At 47.7% G+C, this 8,895-nt stretch overlaps 1 non-coding gene across 1 annotated transcript; it reads right to left on the bottom strand.

Annotated features, from left to right (window-relative positions):
- Positions 1-6,193: 6,193 nt before the first annotated feature.
- On the bottom strand, positions 6,194-6,266 carry Trnaa-ggc (transfer RNA alanine (anticodon GGC)). Its single transcript has one exon. It is a non-coding gene; the product is annotated as a tRNA-Ala (tRNA).
- Positions 6,267-8,895: the final 2,629 nt, after the last annotated feature.

Here is an 8,895-nt window from a genome sequence, read left to right as displayed (position 1 = left end):
CCTTCCGAAGACTAATGGTGCTACATACAGCCATATAGACGACACAGACCCTTGCACTCCCATTATTCAGCAGACAAACACTACTCTCTATGTATCCGTTAGGGTGTCTTTCAGGTTTCGTGCATTCTGTATCGAATCGTAGTTGCCAAAATGAAAGTGGCACGTATAACGTCGAAAATAGAATTCGGACACCGCTCTGAGTAAGACCAACGTGTTGTCCACCCTCTAGACTTCAATGAGGTTAAGCCGCGATACCTAAGACAGATCTGCACTCGATGACACCTCGATAACAGCCGGTCCCCACACTTACATCTTGCTCTCCTTACGTCAGTATACATCATATCAGTCTGTGACGCTGGCTTTGCAACATCTTGCGTGCCTTTAGGTTCGCCGCGACCAACACTTACCATGCACTGACCACAAAAAATGGAGGCGCCGCGGCTTGAACCCTGGACCTTTCACATGCCAAGCGAACGCTCTACCAACTGAGCGACGCCACATGCACGAGCAAACTGCGCTATTCCCCATTCTTTGCGACTCAGATGCGCACGGACACGATGGTTGGTTGGTTTGTAGCGGTGAAGGGAGCAGAGTACAAAGGCGCGGACCCGTTCATATACACAAAAGTTCCAAGTAGTTTCGATGCTCTGGTATTACAAATTCAAATTCCGTCTGTTTTTAACGTCTTAAATTGAAAGAGCCGTCACAAATTGCTCCGTTTTCACTCCTTGTCGACAATTATACAGCACCTGAGGTAACAAACACATCTCGAGCCCCATTGTGCACTCCATTATTCATGCCAACTCAGTGCCTCGCTCTTTACTACTGTGTACCAATCTTGTCGTCCAACAGCAAAACACTGGGCCACAACAAGTTTCCGCGTCTCCATTGCACTGCGCATACTACGAAACGCTCCCCAAACTTGGCACTCACCCCCGCAGCCGACTTTTCCGACTTTCCACGACGCTCACGCTAGTGACAGCATTATTTATAGTTCGACGTCGCGCCAAAGCGAATGAGCACAATTCGCCTACGGCTTAGGCCGCCCTCCTAGTGTGGCTGCTCGGTGTCTGCAGGCAACGAGGGTCTGCAAGCTTCCTGTGTTCGCACCTATGTCAACTGTGCTTGCTTGTCAGAGACAGACTATCGCAAAACATACAACTCACTCCATGAATTGATTGCTACGGCATCTGTTATCAGCAGTCACAACTAACAACACCAGTAGCAGCTGACTGCACGCAAAGAATAGGAATGTGCAGTGGGATTTACGTGAACTCGGCGCAAGCTTGTATCTTCCTAGACACATCTGCTGGCTGTGAAGTATTCCACTTGCATATCAAGGTGCGCATGCAGGTGTGTTAAAAATTCTGGAGGCACTGGGTACTGATCCCAGTACCTCTCGCATACTAAGCGAGCGCTCTACCATCTGAGCTACGCCCGCCCCCCCGAAGACTAATGGTGCTACATACAGCCATATAGACGACACAGACGATTGCACTCCCATTATTCAGCAGACAAACACTACTCTCTATGTATCCGTTAGGGTGTCTTTCAGGTTTCGTGCAATCTGTATCGAATCGTAGTTGCCAAAATGAAAGTGGCACGTATAACGTCGAAAATAGAATTCGGACACCGCTCTGAGTAAGACCAACGTGTTGTCCACCCTCTAGACTTCAATGAGGTTAAGCCGCGATACCTAAGACAGATCTGCACTCGATGACACCTCGATAACAGCCGGTCCCCACACTTACATCTTGCTCTCCTTACGTCAGTATACATCATATCAGTCTGTGACGCTGGCTTTGCAACATCTTGCGTGCCTTTAGGTTCGCCGCGACCAACACTTACCATGCACTGACCACAAAAAATGGAGGCGCCGCGGCTTGAACCCTGGACCTTTCACATGCCAAGCGAACGCTCTACCAACTGAGCAACGCCCCATGCACGAGCAAACTGCGCTATTCCCCATTCTTTGCGACTCAGATGCGCACGGACACTATGGTTGGTTGGTTTGTAGCGGTGAAGGGAGCAGAGTACAAAGGCGCGGACCCGTTCATATACACAAAAGTTCCAAGTAGTTTCGATGCTCTGGTATTACAAATTCAAATTCCGTCTGTTTTTAACGTCTTAAATTGAAAGAGTCGTCACAAATTGCTCCGTTTTCACTCCTTGTCGACAATTATACAGCACCTGAGGTAACAAACACATCTCGAGCCCCATTGTGCACTCCATTATTCATGCCAACTCAGTGCCTCGCTCTTTACTACTGTGTACCAATCTTGTCGTCCAACAGCAAAACACTGGGCCACAACAAGTTTCCGCGTCTCCATTGCACTGCGCATACTACGAAACGCTCCCCAAACTTGGCACTCACCCCCGCAGCCGACTTTTCCGACTTTCCACGACGCTCACGCTAGTGACAGCATTATTTATAGTTCGACGTCGCGCCAAAGCGAATGAGCACAATTCGCCTACGGCTTAGGCCGCCCTCCTAGTGTGGCTGCTCGGTGTCTGCAGGCAGCGAGGGTCTGCAAGCTTCCTGTGTTCGCACCTATGTCACCTGTGCTTGCTTGTCAGAGACAGACTATCGCAAAACATACAACTCACTCCATGAATTGATTGCTACGGCATCTGTTATCAGCAGTCACAACTAACAACACCAGTAGCAGCTGACTGCACGCAAAGAATAGGAATGTGCAGTGGGATTTACGTGAACTCGGCGCAAGCTTGTTTCTTCCTAGACACATCTGCTGGCTGTGAAGTATTCCACTTGCATATCAAGGTGCGCATGTACGTGTGTTAAAAATTCTGGAGGCACTGGATATTGATCCCAGTACCTCTCGCATACTAAGCGAGCGCTCTACCATCTGAGCTACGCCCGCCCTCCCGAAGAGTAATGGTGCTACATACAGCCATATAGACGACACAGACCCTTGCACTCCCATTATTCAGCAGACAAACACTACTCTCTATGTATCCGTTAGGGTGTCTTTCAGGTTTCGTGCATTCTGTATCGAATCGTAGTTGCCAAAATGAAAGTGGCACGTATAACGTCGAAAATAGAATTCGGACACCGCTCTGAGTAAGACCAACGTGTTGTCCACCCTCTAGACTTCAATGAGGTTAAGCCGCGATACCTAAGACAGATCTGCACTCGATGACACCTCGATAACAGCCGGTCCCCACACTTACATCTTGCTCTCCTTACGTCAGTATACATCATATCAGTCTGTGACGCTGGCTTTGCAACATCTTGCGTGCCTTTAGGTTCGCCGCGACCAACACTTACCATGCACTGACCACAAAAAATGGAGGCGCCGCGGCTTGAACCCTGGACCTTTCACATGCCAAGCGAACGCTCTACCAACTGAGCGACGCCCCATGCACGAGCAAACTGCGCTATTCCCCATTCTTTGCGACTCAGATGCGCACGGACACGATGGTTGGTTGGTTTGTAGCGGTGAAGGGAGCAGAGTACAAAGGCGCGGACCCGTTCATATACACAAAAGTTCCAAGTAGTTTCGATGCTCTGGTATTACAAATTCAAATTCCGTCTGTTTTTAACGTCTTAAATTGAAAGAGCCGTCACAAATGGCTCCGTTTTCACTCATTGTAGACAATTATACAGCACCTGAGGTAACAAACACATCTCGAGAACCATTGTGCACTACATTGTTTATGCCAACTCAGTGCCTCGCTCTTTACTACTGTGTACCAATCTTGTCGTCCAACTGCAAAACACTGGGCCACAACAAGTTTCCGCATCTCCATTGCACTGCGCATACTACGAAACGCTCCCCAAACTTGGCACTCACCCTCGCAGCCGACTTTCCACGACGCTCACGCAACGCTCACGCTAGTGACAGCGTTATTTATAGTTCGACGTCGCGCCAAAACGAATGAGCACAATTCGCCTACGGCTTAGGCCGCCCTCCTAGTGTGGCTGCTCGGTGTCTGCAGGCAGCGAGGGTCTGCAAGCTTCCTGTGTTCGCACCTATGTCACCTGTGCTTGCTTGTCAGAGACAGACTATCGCAAAACATACAACTCACTCCATGAATTGATTGCTACGGCATCTGTTATCAGCAGTCACAACTAGCAACACCAGTAGCAGCTGACTGCACGCAAAGAATAGGAATGTGCAGTGGGATTTACGTGAACTCGGCGCAAGCTTGTATCTTCCTAGACACATCTGCTGGCTGTGAAGTATTCCACTTGCATATCAAGGTGCGCATGTAGGTGTGTTAAAAATTCTGGAGGCACTGGGTATTGATCCCAGTACCTCTCGCATACTAAGCGAACGCTCTACCATCTAAGCTACGCCCGCCCCCCCGAAGACTAATGGTGCTACATACAGCCATATAGACGACACAGACGATTGCACTCCCATTATTCAGCAGACAAACACTACTCTCTATGTATCCGTTAGGGTGTCTTTCAGGTTTCGTGCATTCTGTATCGAATCGTAGTTGCCAAAATGAAAGTGGCACGTATAACGTCGAAAATAGAATTCGGACACCGCTCTGAGTAAGACCAACGTGTTGTCCACCCTCTAGACTTCAATGAGGTTAAGCCGCGATACCTAAGACAGATCTGCACTCGATGACACCTCGATAACAGCCGGTCCCCACACTTACATCTTGCTCTCCTTACGTCAGTATACATCATATCAGTCTGTGACGCTGGCTTTGCAACATCTTGCGTGCCTTTAGGTTCGCCGCGACCAACACTTACCATGCACTGACCACAAAAAATTGAGGCGCCGCGGCTTGAAACCTGGACCTTTCACATGCCAAGCGAACGCTCTACCAACTGAGCGACGCCCCATGCACGAGCAAACTGCGCTATTCCCCATTCTTTGCGACTCAGATGCGCACGGGCACGATGGTTGGTTGGTTTGTAGCGGTGAAGGGAGCAGAGTACAAAGGCGCGGACCCGTTCATATACACAAAAGTTCCAAGTAGTTTCGATGCTCTGGTATTACAAATTCAAATTCCGTCTGTTTTTTACGTCTTAAATTGAAAGACCCGTCACAAATTGCTCCGTTTTCACTCCTTGTCGACAATTATACAGCACCTGAGGTAACAAACACATCTCGAGCCCCATTGTGCACTCCATTATTCATGCCAACTCAGTGCCTCGCTCTTTACTACTGTGTACCAATCTTGTCGTCCAACAGCAAAACACTGGGCCACAACAAGTTTCCGCGTCTCCATTGCACTGCGCATAGTACGAAACGCTCCCCAAACTTGGCACTCACCCCCGCAGCCGACTTTTCCGACTTTCCACGACGCTCACGCTAGTGACAGCATTATTTATAGTTCGACGTCGCGCCAAAGCGAATGAGCACAATTCGCCTACGGCTTAGGTCGCCCTCCTAGTGTGGCTGCTCGGTGTCTGCAGGCAGCGAGGGTCTACAAGCTTCCTGTGTTCGCACCTATGTCACCTGTGCTTGCTTGTCAGAGACAGACTATCGCAAAACATACAACTCACTCCATGAATTGATTGCTACGGCATCTGTTATCAGCAGTCACAACTAACAACACCAGTAGCAGCTGACTGCACGCAAAGAATAGGAATGTGCAGTGGGATTTACGTGAACTCGGCGCAAGCTTGTATCTTCCTAGACACATCTGCTGGCTGTGAAGTATTCCACTTGCATATCAAGGTGCGCATGTAGGTGTGTTAAAAATTCTGGAGGCACTGGGTATTGATCCCAGTACCTCTCGCATACTAAGCGAGCGCTCTACCATCTGAGCTACGCCCGCCTTCCAGAAGACTAATGGTGCTACATACAGCCATATAGACGACACAGACCCTTGCACTCCCATTATTCAGCAGACAAACACTACTCCCTATGTATCCGTTAGGGTATCTTTCAGGTTTCGTGCATTCTGTATCGAATCGTAGTTGCCAAAATGAAAGTGGCACGTATAACGTCGAAAATAGAATTCGGACACCGCTCTGAGTAAGACCAACGTGTTGTCCACCCTCTAGACTTCAATGAGGTTAAGCCGCGATACCTAAGACAGATCTGCACTCGATGACACCTCGATAACAGCCGTTCCCCACACTTACATCTTGCTCTCCTTACGTCAGTATACATCATATCAGTCTGTGACGCTGGCTTTGCAACATCTTGCGTGCCTTTAGGTTCGCCGCGACCAACACTTACCAAGCACTGACCACAAAAAATTGAGGCGCCGCGGCTTGAACCCTGGACCTTTCACATGCCAAGCGAACGCTCTACCAACTGAGCGACGCCCCATGCACGAGCAAACTGCGCTATTCCCCATTCTTTGTGACTCAGATGCGCACGGACACGATGGTTGGTTGGTTTGTAGCGGTGAAGGGAGCAGAGTACAAAGGCGCGGACCCGTTCATATACACAAAAGTTCCAAGTAGTTTTGATGCTCTGGTATTACAAATTCAAATTCCGTCTGTTTTTAACGTCTTAAATTGAAAGAGCCGTCACAAATGGCTCCGTTTTCACTCATTGTAGACAATTATACAGCACCTGAGGTAACAAACACATCTCGAGCCCCATTGTGCACTCCATTATTCATGCCAACTCAGTGCCTCGCTCTTTACTACTGTGTACCAATCTTGTCGTCCAACAGCAAAACACTGGGCCACAACAAGTTTCCGCGTCTCCATTGCACTGCGCATACTACGAAACGCTCCCCAAACTTGGCACTCACCCCCGCAGCCGACTTTTCCGACTTTCCACGACGCTCACGCTAGTGACAGCATTATTTATAGTTCGACGTCGCGCCAAAGCGAATGAGCACAATTCGCCTACGGCTTAGGCCGCCCTCCTAGTGTGGCTGCTCGGTGTCTGCAGGCAGCGAGGGTCTGCAAGCTTCCTGTGTTCGCACCTATGTCACCTGTGCTTGCTTGTCAGAGACAGACTATCGCAAAACATACAACTCACTCCATGAATTGATTGCTACGGCATCTGTTATCAGCAGTCACAACTAACAACACCAGTAGCAGCTGACTGCACGCAAAGAATAGGAATGTGCAGTGGGATTTACGTGAACTCGGCGCAAGCTTGTATCTTCCTAGACACATCTGCTGGCTGTGAAGTATTCCACTTGCATATCAAGGTGCGCATGTAGGTGTGTTAAAAATTCTGGAGGCACTGGGTATTGATCGCAGTACCTCTCGCAAACTATGCGAGCGCTCTACCATCTTTTTTTTTTTTTTTTTTTTTTTATTTTATATTAAATGGCAGGCAGGCGGCGGCAAAGAGGGCAGGGGTCAAGAATCCTGAGGCCTGGCCTCGATGTCGCCCCCATACCAGTCACCCATTTGTATATGTGAAATTTTTTTAATTTTTTTTATTTTTTATTTATAATTTTGTTTGAACCACTTTTTTTTTTCCTCTTTTTTTTTTTTTTTTTTTAAGAGGATCTTCCAGAAGGGATCCATTCTTCCACCAGAACTCAATCCATTTCTTCTAGGTGAGTGAGGCGTTAACGGCAAAAAAAAAATGATGACACTATCAACTATGTTAAGCAGTGTCGAACTAAAGTACCTTTTCTGGTTAGGATTAATAAATAAATAAATAAGAAATAAGTGATTAAAAAGGAATCTTCTCCTTTGTTGGTGCAAAATATAAGAAAACGAAAAGTGTTTGTTTTTTTCTCTAGTGTTGTCTTCACATCTTTCGTCTGTTATTGTCCTCTGCTGCTCCTCAATGATGTAGCGAATAGTCGGTTTCGCCTTACTTCGAAAGAAGGTTAAACATGCATTCATGTCTCGTGGTATAGTTTCGGGCGTTCTTTAAATATTACGTTCCCCGTCATGGCAAGACTGACGGGTCGAGTGTCGAATCGCATATCACACAATGGTCTTGCTTAAAAAGTTGGCAAAGGTCGCCTTGTAGTTACGTTCGCGTGCGATCATGCTGTGCTGCAGGGTCAGGTATAGAACGAAATCGTCTTTGTTCTTATCGCCAGTACTAAAAATATAGTGCACTGTGTGACCTATTATCCAGTTGACAGCATTCCGCTTTGTCCTGGGAAATGGGATTGCTTCAGGGTTGAGAAAGTCAGCTGGCGTTATCGCAGATGGTGAGGTCCTCTTGATGCTCGACAGTTTCTGTCGGGCGTAACCCCATATATCTTTCGTGGTACCACAGACGAAACGGTGTTCTTCGCTGTCTATGAGATTACACGTGACACACATTGGCGAGTCCTGCAAATGAATTGCATGAAGCCTGGACTGCGTCGGGATTTTTCTATTGACGGCAGCGTACCACGTCGCCTTTACTTGCGAAGGTAAGTAGGGGCTGTGGATGTTTTGCCACGTCGCGTCCCAGTTGTAGTTTGGAAATTTTTGTTCGATAACATTCCGTGATTTAGTTGCCACAAAGGAGTTGTAGATTGCCTTAACTGTCGTCAAATTCTTTTCAGAGACTGTTGTATGGACATAACTATACTCTAAGAGAAAACTCTTGAAGTGGTAGAGCGCAGTCGGTATATGGTGCACATCAATTGGCGGTTGAAGATCAGTCGGTGCGATTTCATTCAGGACAAGAGCGGTCAGACTGGTCGGTGACTGTTTCCATAGCTTGTAAGTTTTGCAGAAATAAAGAGCTTTCGCTTTTTTGTGTACATCGGTGAGACTGAGTCCGCCATCTCGCGTTGGGAGTGTCAAGGTGTCATATCGAACTTTAAAGATCTGGCCACGACATACAAAGTGTCCAAGCGCGGACAGCATGCATTTGGCTATATCGGTGGGGATGGGCAAAACTTGAGCCACATAATTGATTTTGGCAGTGATATAAATATTGGCCAATTCAACCTTTTGAAGCTCGTCCAATTTCCTGACGCTATGTAACTTCGCACAAGCACGAATTTTGTTGAGCAATTGCTTATAATTGGCGGCAA

The sequence above is a fragment of the Schistocerca gregaria genome, chromosome 10 (genome assembly GCF_023897955.1).
Source record: "Schistocerca gregaria isolate iqSchGreg1 chromosome 10, iqSchGreg1.2, whole genome shotgun sequence".
In the NCBI taxonomy this organism is placed as follows: Eukaryota; Metazoa; Arthropoda; class Insecta; order Orthoptera; family Acrididae; genus Schistocerca; species Schistocerca gregaria.
The sequence above is the reverse complement of the archived record's forward strand: the minus strand, read 5'-3'. Positions and strand labels throughout refer to the sequence as shown.